The following is a 12,763-nucleotide window of genomic DNA, read 5'->3' as shown; positions in this document are numbered from 1 at the left end:
ATAGCTTCAGCTAGCAAGGCAGCCGCTTCTATCACTTGTTGTGGAGGCACGGCGGCTGGATTCTCGGGAATGGGTTGCTCTTGCGCTTGGTTTTCTTGCTGTATGGCTTCGTGTGCTATCTCCCTGAGGCGCCGGGATGCTCGTTCTGCGGATTCGTCTCGCAAAGGTGCTAGCTCGTCCGCGCAGGTAAACCGCCGACCAAATTCCCTCGCTTCCCCGGTTGTAAGCTTTGGCGGCAAAAAGTTCACGTACCGGACGTCTATATACGATAGCAGGGGGCTGTCAACTATGAGTGCCTGCTTGAAAGCCTGCCAGGTAAAATAAACCGGCTCCACTCCGAGGATCAAGTGCGAGGCCCGGAGTTGCCCGTCCCAATGCACGTATATCTCGGAACGAAGGACGAAGTTTAAGTCCTTGACGTGGACGGGTCTGAGGTCCTGCACAAACACTTTGCCGTCTGCAAAAGAACAGGTGACACATTAGTCTCTAGCAATAAAAAAAAATTTTTTACTCCAACAAGAAGAAAAGAAGGGGTGGAGGAAAGCAATTATGCGAGGGGGATGGTACGAACCCACTTCACGCCGTGTAAGGGGGCAAGGGATCTCCCCGGCAAACCAATTGCCGCGCACCCTAACGAACTCCCCAGCGGAGTTCCTGTTCGAATCAGGTAGGCATGATATCAGCCGTACCCGAGCGTCTCTTGTCTTTAGGTAATAATTGGTGGCTTTGCTCCCACAGAGGCTATACATTTGGTTAATATCATGGTGGTCTAGCTGTAAGTTAAAGGTGTGGTTCAACTTACTGACACAACTGACTACCCGGTAAAAATTGGGAGGAAGCTGGTCGGGGCACAGCCCATAGTAAGTGAGTGTGTTTATCAAGAGGGGATCTACGGGGAACCTGACCCTACCTTCTAAAATGGATATCAAAGGAAAGAAGGCTATACCCTGCCCTCGGTGGAGTTCAATGTCACTCTTATGACAATAAGCCACATCCACGTCATTGGGAATGTTAAATTTATTCCTAAAGGTGGCCAAAGCAGCCGGGGATTCTATAAGGTAAGAGTAACCCATCTCTAATGCCTAAAACTACAAAAGTGAACTCAAAGAAATAAAGCTGAAGGAACAGGAAGGGGAAGAAAAACTTACTTTGGGTTCTAAGGAGGAAAAGAACACTGAACAAGCAAGCGCACAGAAATGTGGTCGGCAGAGAGTAAGCACTAAAGATCAGAGGCGAAGAAAAAATGGAATAGTGTTTAGAGGGGGAATATTTATAGAGCCAAAAAGAAATGGGGGAAGAAGAAACGCCTAATCAAGCAATAAATGGGCACAGTGTACGAACGACCCAGCGAATGCCAAGCGTAACCGATTCGCGCGCCGCTTCGGTTCGCGAACCGTCAGGCAATAATGACGACTGCGCCTAGCACCGCGAAACGGCGCGTCTTTTGAGATGAATATTAATGAGAAGTAACAGTCATAAGTCCCAGGCTAGAAGATTCCCGAGGTCAGAAGGCCCAAGCAACTCCTTGATTCTTCTCGGCGACCGAGTATGAATCAAGGGGGGGCTATTGTACGGCACCGAGACCCCAGGCCCATACAGGCCCTGGGCCCAGCTCCATGCCGTCCTTAGGCACAGGCCCATACAGGCCCTGGGCCCAGTCCTATACCGGCCTTAGGCACAGGCCCAACAGGAAGGTCCATTTCTCCTGCGCCCTTCTTGAAGCTACCTAAATGAACAAACAAGTATAGGGTATTGAGTTCCAAGTGGTGGTCGGTCAAACGTTCCCGGTCGTGTATATGAATCGTTCCCGGGAAGATATGATATGCACAGGAAACTGAGTTGCCGAGCATAACCGGGCAAGATGGAACCAAGTTCCAAGATCATAAATGCTGCACCGCCCTCCCACTTGAATATCCACTTTAATCAGATAACATTGGACCTTCAGTAGCACTAACGGTGGTTGTAATCATAATCTCCCCACTAACCTTGGCTATAAATAGAAGAAAGTTGGGAGAAGAAAGGGGTTCAGAAAATTGGAGAGAGAATAGTCAAGGGAGTGAATATCAACTGGGCGTTGCTTTGAGTCTCTATGCCGAGAACGACCCATAGTAGGAAATCCTCAAGCCCACTACAAATAAATTGTGAGCCCAAGTGATCTAAGACCCAGAAGTCTTATACTTGGTTCTTATAATAAACAAATCACCATGTCAATTTATTTTCCACTGCATATTAACTTAGTTGGTGATTTGTTTGTGCTACCATGCTTATTGCTTGCAAATTGAATTAATTAATTAACTTGGCTAAGTAATTGGTTAATTCATCACAAAGGGTCAATACATTCTTGGCCTATCAAGGGAACTTAATCATGAAGTTGGTATATATCAAGTACTTACCCCATACAACGACTATAGCGGTGGAGGGGGAAACCACAGTCACGAAATAAACATATTGGCTAGAACATGTGGTTGTGGAAAGTGGCAAAATATTAAGATCCCTTGTTCACATGCAATTGAAGTTTGTCAAAGTCTACAATGCAGAGTGTGTCATGAAGAGGAGCATAACCGTAGAAGATGTCCCAATTCCCATGGGGTTTCAATAAGCGGTAGTGTTACAAACTAGGCAAATGTTGTTTTTATATAATATGCTCAGATTGTACAAAGTAGCTGAGATGTAATATGCATAGAATTTCATTTGCTTTTTGTTCTTTGCATTTGGGAACTAACGACCATATTTAAATGTTTGTCAAGCGAGTGGAGACTCGATTTTGGAATGGCATTGTACGTGGAAGTTGTGGTTATCTTCAGTATGGACAAGTGCTAGGCGACTATGTAGACTATGTTGTATCGACTTAGTTGTTATTTTGTTTATTGCTGAATGTTCTTGTAATTGAACTATTCTCTACCCATTGTACTCGTTAGATTAGTTGCGTTGTGTAGCTTTTTATTGCAACTGACTTCAACATACGTGCTGATTTCATCTGCATCTTCTTAGGTTGGTTCCCTCATATGTTTATATATATATATATATATATATATATGTATGTATGTATATTATGCTGGTATCTGGTTGTTTACTATTGTGTGTGATACAGCTGTGAATCTGGTTTACTGTTGCAGGTGGGGCAAGAAACAAAAAAATTTCTCAGTGGAAATCGAGTCTTCTAAACTCGATTTCCATTTGAATGGCATGTTCGTAAATAACTGCCAGTAGAAATCAAGTTTCAAAGACTCGATTTGTAATGGATTTATTTACGAAAAAGCCACTGCAATGTAAATCGAGTTTCAAAAACTCGATTTCCACTGAGAATTTTTCCAGTGGCATTTGGTCATAAATAATTTTGAACTCTCTGCTTGGCGTACTCACTGCTAGTGAACTCAAGTACTAAATGGAACTCGAGTTTCTAATGCTCGATTTATACTGTTTTTTCTTTTCTTTTTTTCATAATGGAACTCGAGTTCCACTTGAATTTATTATTTTTTATTTTTTTGGTTTCCCCATCATTTGCTAATTTTGATCATATTCAATTTTTTTAAAAGAAATCGTAATGTTTCCAAAAAAATATAAAAAGAAAAGAAAAGATACTAGTATCATTGAGAGGGATTAAAAAACAAAAAACAAAAATGAAGCCATCCAACATCACAAAGACTAAGGGATATCCTACAATATCAGGTAGAGAAGATTTACAAACTGGTCCACTTAAAATAATACAATAACTTCCCCAATTAAATCTGCTGAAGTAATCTAAAAATCTGTAGAGAACCTATTGGGAGGGGAAGAAAAAATTAAATTAAGTATTCATTCTAATATATGCATCTAGTAAGCAATTCAATTTTAATTTGTAAGAGCACTCACTGCTAAAGGTGCATTTAGGGAAGAATGAAATTGATGGAAAATATAAAGGACCGATGTCTCCAAAGCATAGGTTGAAAAGAAACCATGATGGGCACCAAGAATACGACTTTCATTATAGCACCAAGCTTTTATCAGAATAATGCTGCGCTTAAAGAGATGATCTTTACCAACAAGGCGATCAACCTGCATACAGGTAGCATTAGAAATGTGAAATTTCTAGAAGGCAGCACTGAGTCAACTCCATATTCCATATTGTTTAAGGAAGTTATGGAGCCATTAGAATGTAGACATGCCATTCTTTGAATCCTTGAAGTGTGCAGATATGCACAGAAACGCATACAATGGAATGATTTCCATGGCGTTTCAAGGTATAAATCTAAGGAATGCAGCCATAAGAATGTAAACATGCACAGCCCAATGCACACAAAATATATATATTACGTACAAAAGAAATTCATTTCAAATACTACTAAAAAGAAAAGAAGTCACAAATTCAAAATGTTTTTTTTATGAAATAGGATCATATATCCTGCAAGATAAAAGATACCAAGCATGGTAATCACATTTAAAAACTTAGAAGGTAGCATTTCACAAGCTTAACCTGCCACCATTAAACACAGATGCAATTTAATAAAAAAAATATATAACAGGTACATATTTAATCACATAACATGTCATCCATGCAAATAACAGAACTTCTAACAAAGAATTTCAATTTCAACAATATGAGATAACAAGGCATGAAAATCCCAGCCCACATGCATAATGACATGTGAGACAATCCACCTAAAAAGATTTAAATTCCAAAAAGACAAGTGAATAAGGTGGGGGGAACCTCAGCATCAATGCAATGGATTATCACACCAACCAAGATTTATTCAGTAATATCTTCAACATTAGCACATGGCACAGCCCCCTGATATCCACAATCAAACATTATCAAATTTCCAAAAAGGCAGTTCCCTGCATATTCACAATCAATCAGATTATAAGGCATTTCCCTGTATATGAAAGTTTTATAATCAAACTGTATATATTCATTTCCAAAAAGGCATTTTCTATATATCATTTCAGCTTGTTCACATAATGGAGAATACATCACAAAATATACATACCTAACTTTGTACACTTGTTCACAACAAAATACTAGACTAGCCTATCCTTTCTTCACATCAAAATGCTTATTCACAAATTCTATGTCAGCTACCTTTTTTGAACCTTATGTTGTCTCGTATAATATTTATTGTGCGGAGGAGGAGGTCTTGCATGTCCTTTGTCAGATGCCTCATGCCTAGCTCTGTGTCCATGTTTGTGACCTCCTGTCCCACAAGGAGGTGCCTTTGATATGCATTTCGGCCAACCTTTTGGCTTTACAGGTAACCCAACAGCCTGCTCAACCTAAACATGGGGTGGGTCGATGCTTGAAGAAGGCTAGTAGACATACTATGGGAAGGTAGCTTCGTGTGCATGTCAAGAGGGGTTAGATGAATACCCAGGTCAAAGGATGGAATGGGTGAAAGGTCAGGAAATGACCGTGGGGTGGGTAGAGGGATGTCAGACCTGGGACATGAATGTGGGGTGGGTGGAGGGATGTTGGGGTAGGAGATGAAAGTGGGGTGGGTGAAGGGATGTTGGGGCTAGGAGATGGATTGGGGGGGGGGGTGAAGGGATGGTGGGGCTAGGAGATGGATGTGGGGTGGATGGAGAGGGATTGGGAGTAGCAACCCGAGGGGTAGCAACAGGCGGACGAGAGCCACGTCCAGCAGGAGCTATGCTTGTGCTTGGACTCTTAGTAGTGCTTGGCCTCTGAGTAGCCGCTGCCGCTGGAGTAGCTGCCTCCTCATTCAAGGCCTCAGGGATAGGAGGTTGTACACAGTCAATCTCATTCACTACCTTCAACACATCAGAAATGTCCTTATAGTCCTCCATGCCCACTGGGTGACTTCTCAACAAACGGAGATATCCTTCAATCTGCACATGGAAAAATGACTATTAGTAATGCAATACCAAATCAACAATGCCAATCAACAATAAAATAAACGTTGGCTGGTTGATCAATTCATCAAATAATGTAAAACTGTGGAAGCATGAAATTTTGTGGTTATCCACCAAACGGCTGAAAGTCATTACGAACAACGTCAAAAAGAGAAGCAAAAAACTAAAACAACATGTAGTTACATTTAAAAAAAAAAAACATTTATTGGACTGTTCTTCAACAAAATCAAGACTTGCTGCAAAACTACTTGAGTAATCTGTGTGGCAAGTCGATCTTGCTCCATAAACATAGATTTTTCCTCGTACTATTTGCATGAAATAATTTGATTCAACTGCCCATTAATTTTAAGCTATTCACAGCCTCTACTACTTGTTTTTTACAGCCTCCTCCACCTGTTAATGACACCAATCCCTACAATGTCTTTAGGCCATGGGAGAAAGCCCACAGACTTCACACAAGAAGGGTAGGTGTTGAGTTTGGCTCACTTTTGCATTTTAACTTAGGTTTTGAGTGAAAAGTTCTCTTTCTAGATGATAAAATTTGTAAACATCAACGTCTAAACATCCTCATGGTGATATTTTGTTTAGATGCAAAGGAGGGAAAAAAATGTACAATCATTTGAAAAGCTTCGTCAAGTTAGCACTACTTTCACTTAATCCATTACTGATTTTTTTACTTACTTTGGTCATTGAGTTTGAATCAAGTTTGAATCATGCTTTGCTTAGGTGCTAGTGAGCTCTAGCTCAAATGGCACTTTCTAAAGATGGAAGATAAGATTGTAGGTTTAGGACCAATTGGGTGCGGGTGTAATTGTGAATATAAAAACTTGAGCTCATTATGAGGAAATTTCCAAGCTTAAGGTTGCTTAGTTTGTTTAGTTTGATGAGCCTACGCCTGGCCCAATCAAATATATAATCATTAGTGTACTTTAATTTGTAGATTTGTCCAAATATTACATATTAAAAAAAATTGTATATTTGTCCAAGCATGTGTGTGCTGATATATGCGGGCTTGTGAGCTTACAAGCCAAGTCAGTACAATAGCATGCATGTATAGACTACTAGGACTAGATCCTAATTGTTGTTGACTTATGAAAGCCTAAATAACTGAATTACAAAACTAACCTTTACTCTATGAAATTAAAATACTAATAACCTAAGTAACTAATGAGACTTAAAATAAAATCCTAAAATCCAAATGACCAATAAAAATATAATTGACTTGTAAAAATAAATAAAACAATGTTAAGATAAAATTATCTCCAGGCTTCCAGCATTTGGTGCTTAAAACCAAGGGGCTTGTTTGCCAATGACCTCTAGTAAGGTGCAATTCTGGTATGACCTTTGGTGTGGTGGGGATACATTGAAGAAAGGTTATGGGAATGCACCATAACTTTGTGTCTTCTATCTTCGAATTTACTTTCTTATTAGCTATATGGTATTTTTGAAACATCATAATAAAGATTCTTGGTCATAATAAGGGAATCCCCCTCCCCCCCTCTTTTTTTCCCTACATAGCTATCTGCTTGTTTCTTAATTTAAATTTAAGATGTTCAGCCTTTTACTTTGTGGTTTGATTGAGTGTACTTTCACATGGAAAGCATCTGTTGTACTAAACCCTCACTATTTTTAATTTATTTAGTGTAAACTGCAGCTTTAGGTTGCATTTTGACAGCCAATTTTTGGAAGTGCAATAATAGTAATCTTATCTATGACAGGGCTTTAGGTTGCTGTCAAGTATGGTCTAAGTTTTTAGTTCCTTTAATCTTTGATATGGTTTTGCGTTTAATTTTTATAGCCTTACTGTTTTAAAATGGGTGAAAGCAGACCTGAACTATCCATGACAGGGCCAAAGTTTATGTATCCTACCAAGCCACCTGTGCATTTTGGCTGGGTTAACCCAACTATATTGGGGCTGAAAACATAATGCCAAACATGCTAAGGAAGGAAAGATAACATAATAGTTCCTGTTAAATATTAGCAATGTAATGTGTTTTATCATGTTGTATATGCTAGAGTAGATGCGGAAGAGGAAGCATAGAGAAGGAACACTGAGAACACGAGGATTACGTGGTTCAGCCTTACGGCCTATATCCACGGAGGAATCCTTTAAGGGCCACATCTTTATTATCTGAGAGTGTAGTACAATAACCTCCTGTGTTACAATGAACCCTAACATGAGTATATATAGGTGACTAAACCCTAGACTACTAGTACAAGCAGGAATGGGCTTGGGCCTATTACATTGGGTTAATATGTCTAATATATATCTCTAACACCCTCCCTCAAACTCAAGGCGGAAGCTCGATGAAGACTTGAGGTTGGATAAGCATGAGAAGATCACTTGGAGATGCCTTGAAGAATGCCTTTGAAGAAACCACAATGAAGAATGTGCCAATTGTCCAATTTCGGAGCTTCAAATGAAGAAACGGAGGCCAAAATCGGAATCTACGCGAAAAATTGAGCAAGATAGGCCCTTTTGGAAATTTTGACTTTTGGTCAAAGGTCAACCCAAAAAAGTCAAAGTCAAAGTCAACTGGTCTAGAGTCAAGTCAACAGTCAAAGTGCTCACGGGTCAGATCCGGGTGGTCCGGGTCGGGTCGGTCTGGGTCAACAGTCAGCAAGGTGACGTGGTGCTGACGAGACGACACTACTGACGTGGCTGATGACGTGTCGCTGACGTCATCATATGACGTCAGATGACATCAGCAGCATTGTCGGCGCGTGGCAGGAGAGTGCAATGTTCACCGGCATGTGAAGGAGCAACTAGAAACCCAGGTGGCGCGTGGTGGCGTGTGCAGCGTCGTATGACCACCAGATTCTTAGGCCAAGTAGATCGGTGGACAAGAAGGCCGTCTTGGTGGCGCATGTGACTGAGATCTAGCCTGGGAGTCGAGAATCTGCGGCGGTGCTCGTGAGAGTTCCAGGAGCCATTGTTCGCGCGTGGTGGCGTGTGCGGCTGCCGTTGGAGGTCGGGTTCCTGGGTTTTGGTCGCGATATGCCGTGGAGCACGTCTAGCGACTTCTCCACGCGCCGCCGCCGATTTCACAGGGTCAGATTCTCCTATGGTTACACGCTCCGCCATGACGGCCTCGTAGCTCGCCGATCTGCCAAACCACCGAAGTCCGAGCATTAATTTCCATTGCACGCGCCTTCACGCGCCTTCGGAAGTTCCAGACACGCGCCGGTGGAATAGAACACGCGCCGAAGAGCTGCCGTTAATGACGTGTGACGTCACCTATCCACGTCAGCATGCCACGCACTCCCTAGTCCACATCATCAGAGAAACGTCATCAGCCACGTCAGCAGTGTCGTCTCATCAGCACCACGTCATTGACCCGGACCGACCCGACCCGGACCACCCGGATCTGACCCGTGAGCACTTTGACTGTTGACTTTGACTCTGGACCAGTTGACTTTGACTTTTTGGGTTGACCTTTGACCAAAAGTCAAAATTTCCAAAAGGGCCTATCTTGTTCAATTTTTCGCGTAGATTCCGATTTTGGCCTCCGTTTCTTCATTTGAAGCTTTGAAATTGGACAATTGGCACATTCTTCATTGTGGTTTCTTTAGAGGCATTCTACAAGGCATCTTCAAGTGATCTTCTCATGCTTATCCAACCTCAAGTCTTCATCGAGCTTCCGCCTTGAGTTTGAGGGAGAGTGTTAGAGATATATATTAGACATATTAGCCCAATGTAATAGGCCCAAGCCCATTCCTGCTTGTACTAGTAGTCTAGGGTTTAGTCGCCTATATATACTCATGTTAGGGTTCATTGTAACATAGGAGGTTATTGTACTACACTCTCAGACAATAAAGATGTAGCCCTTAAGGGATTCCTCCGTGGATATAGGCCGTAAGACTGAACCACGTAACCCTCGTGTTCTCAGTGTTCCTCCTCTATGCTTCCTCTTCCGCATCTATTCTAGCATACACAACATGATCTAACACATCACGTTGCTAATATTACTAATTAATATTTAACAGTTTCAAAAGAGGAGTATAAACAGGTAATTTTCAATTCTTATTCTTTAACCACCCAAAGCAAGCAATATCGGCAGGCGAGCTGTTTTTTCAAGGAACATGGCTTTATGAGAATGTTTTTAGTAAGAAGATATACAAGAACATTATTTAGCATAAACATTTAATAGTTGACAGAATGAGAAACTTTAAAACAATAATATAAGGAGAGCATGAAAGAACATGTAGTATGAATGTGAAAACATATAATTAGACAAGGTCACCACTCACCACAAAATTCCCAACAAAGAAAAATTTGAGCACATTTCTCTATACTTTGTAAGTTATTAGTGGCAGGAAATATGAACTTTGCTAGATAAATAAGATTTCTCAAATTTGACAGCCAACAGTGACCATGTTTTTAAGAAGAACCGGTATCTGCCAATATTGGTTTTGGTCCCAAGCATTCTAAATTTTCTGGTTAAATTACTAATCCGTGTGCAAGTAGATCAAACTAAGTATGTACGTCCATGTTTTTATATCATCAAAAACAAGAAGATTGAAAATAAAAAATGAGAATCATACATATAAGCAAACAAGAATACTTCATCACTTCTCTTTTTGTTGGGACATCATTGATGAAATTTGACAAATGAAACACACTTGGCACTAGGGTAGTATAACAATTAATAAGAAATGGCCTAAGAGTGACCTATCTTTCTTTTGAAAGGACTAAACAGCCCTATATGATTGATACCACAGGTAGACTTTTCTGGTTAATGCATCATTATTAGGATTGTGACTAAAAGAGAGAAAATATAAAAACCATTTTCAGCTTTTTTATATATATATATATATATATATATATGTATGTATATATAGCATAACTCTAAAGACAAACAAAAAATATGAGCTGAGAGAAACACTCACGTACGTTAGTTTATCTATTATATACACTTTTTTATTAAAATAATTTTTTTTCTCACTTTTTTTATTATTTCCCACCTAACCCACCTAACCCATAAAGTGACTTATCTCTCACTTTCCCCTAACCCACAAAGTCTCCGCCCCTCAAGTCTCTGCATCATTTTTTTTTTTTTTTTAACATTTCGAAAGCTACAACTCTCTCATCCCTCAAGTCTGTGCATCTTTTTTTTTTTTTCTTTTGGACAGTTCGAAAGCTACAAGGAAGAGAGAAGAAGATGATGATGATGATGATGAAGAAGATGAAAATGATTGAAACATAAGGAAATCCCTCATCTCTCTCCTTAATTCTCAGATCCCTTAAGTCTCTGCCACCATTGGGTTTGTATTTGATTTTGATTTTGGGTTTGGGTTATGGGCTTTCAGTTAATGGTTTAATTTTGAGTTGATTTTCTGTGGATTTTGGGTTTGATTTTGAGTTGATTTTGTTTTTGGTTGATTTTGAGTTGGGTTTGGGATGGGTTTTCCAATGAGGTTTGAGTTGATTTTAAGTTGCTTTGTGTTGATTTTGAGTTATTTTTGGATTGTGGTGGTGATAGTTGGGTTGTACTGAGTTGGTGGTTGGAAAATTGTCTTCTTCTTCTATGCTGAGTTGCTGTGACCGTTGGGAATTAATCTCTATCAGTATATCACCCAAATTTTATGAGGTGTCATTAGAAAGTTAATAAAAATAGACAATAGAAAAATGGAATTAATCATAAAGGCCAAGATTAAAATTTTGAAATATAAATGATCAAAATAAAAACAACCCAAACTTTATTACTGAACGTGTACTTCAGTCTACTTATTACATAACAACTCCCTGAATGTTGCCACAATCTTAGAAAACTATTCAGTATCTCTGCAATACAACAATCCATGAGTACTCTTATTTCATATAAATGATGGACGAGTGAGTACAACGTCTCATGGATACTAAATAATTCATGGCTATCTTAGCAATATTAACGATCATTAACACTAGGATCACGTCTTGACCACTCAACCGGGGGTTTCTTATAAAGTTCCCTCTGGACAACAACTGCTCGTGGCAAGGAACTCTTCTTTTCTGCGAGCAAAACAAGAAATTGGATAAATATAAAACTAGTTCATAAAAAACTTTTAAAACCATGCGGGAGAGAACACACTTAGATTAATTAAACGACTCACTGGCTGATGGGACGATATCGCTTGGGTCAGCAATCACCATTGTAGATGAGAGAAACAGAAAGAAAAGCATCGAGATTATGATAAGCCTAATGGAAGTCTTGTAATCCATTTATGGCTCAATGGCTGTAGGAGACCCGAATTAACGCCTCTTTACTTCCGTGATATATATCCACGAAGGACAGCACTTAAAGTCAAGTAAACCAACGTCCTGTAGATTATGATAAGCCTTTTCGAAAAATTAGTGGAGGACATTTAAACGCCTTTAGGCAAGTGGAAGACATTTGTCTCCACTAGAAGACTTTAAGCGACTTAGCGTGGTCCACACGAAAATAGGGTCCTTGATTAGAGTATTCGTAGCCGTTGTTACAAAAATTATGTCATTTTACCAAACTAAAGGCCTACTTTATTATTTTATCAGATCATTTTATAACATCTCATTTATCAGATGTTTTATCATTCAATTCTATACATTAAAATAATATTTACTACGTATTAAAATAATATATTTACCCAAAACCCAGCAAATATACAAATGCACAGCCAATGGCAGTCGCCACCACCCAAGAACCATCAGCCACCGCCACAACAACAACCACCGCCACAAACTACATCCACAATCACCGGATCCTCCAACAAATTCCAAATCCAAAAACCTCAAAAAAAAATAAATAAAACTCAAAATCTTCAACAAAACTCCAACCCAACAAATCAATCAATGAAAAAACTCAACCAACCATCGGCGGTGAGATCGGGAAAAGCAAAAGCAACAAAATATCAAATCCTAATAGAGCTGAGATTCAGAAGTAGAAGAACATACCCTTTT

General features: G+C 39.8%; 1 long non-coding RNA gene across 1 annotated transcript; it reads right to left on the bottom strand.

The window, feature by feature from the left end:
• Positions 1–11,517: 11,517 nt before the first annotated feature.
• On the bottom strand, positions 11,518–12,291 carry LOC115959262. The gene is made up of 2 exons (XR_004084811.1): positions 11,941–12,291; positions 11,518–11,839 (listed from the first exon to the last, which is right to left on the bottom strand). It is a non-coding gene; the product is annotated as an uncharacterized LOC115959262 (long non-coding RNA).
• Positions 12,292–12,763: the final 472 nt, after the last annotated feature.

This window comes from Quercus lobata, chromosome 9, assembly GCF_001633185.2.
Source record: "Quercus lobata isolate SW786 chromosome 9, ValleyOak3.0 Primary Assembly, whole genome shotgun sequence".
In the NCBI taxonomy this organism is placed as follows: Eukaryota; Viridiplantae; Streptophyta; class Magnoliopsida; order Fagales; family Fagaceae; genus Quercus; species Quercus lobata.
The sequence above is the reverse complement of the archived record's forward strand: the minus strand, read 5'-3'. Positions and strand labels throughout refer to the sequence as shown.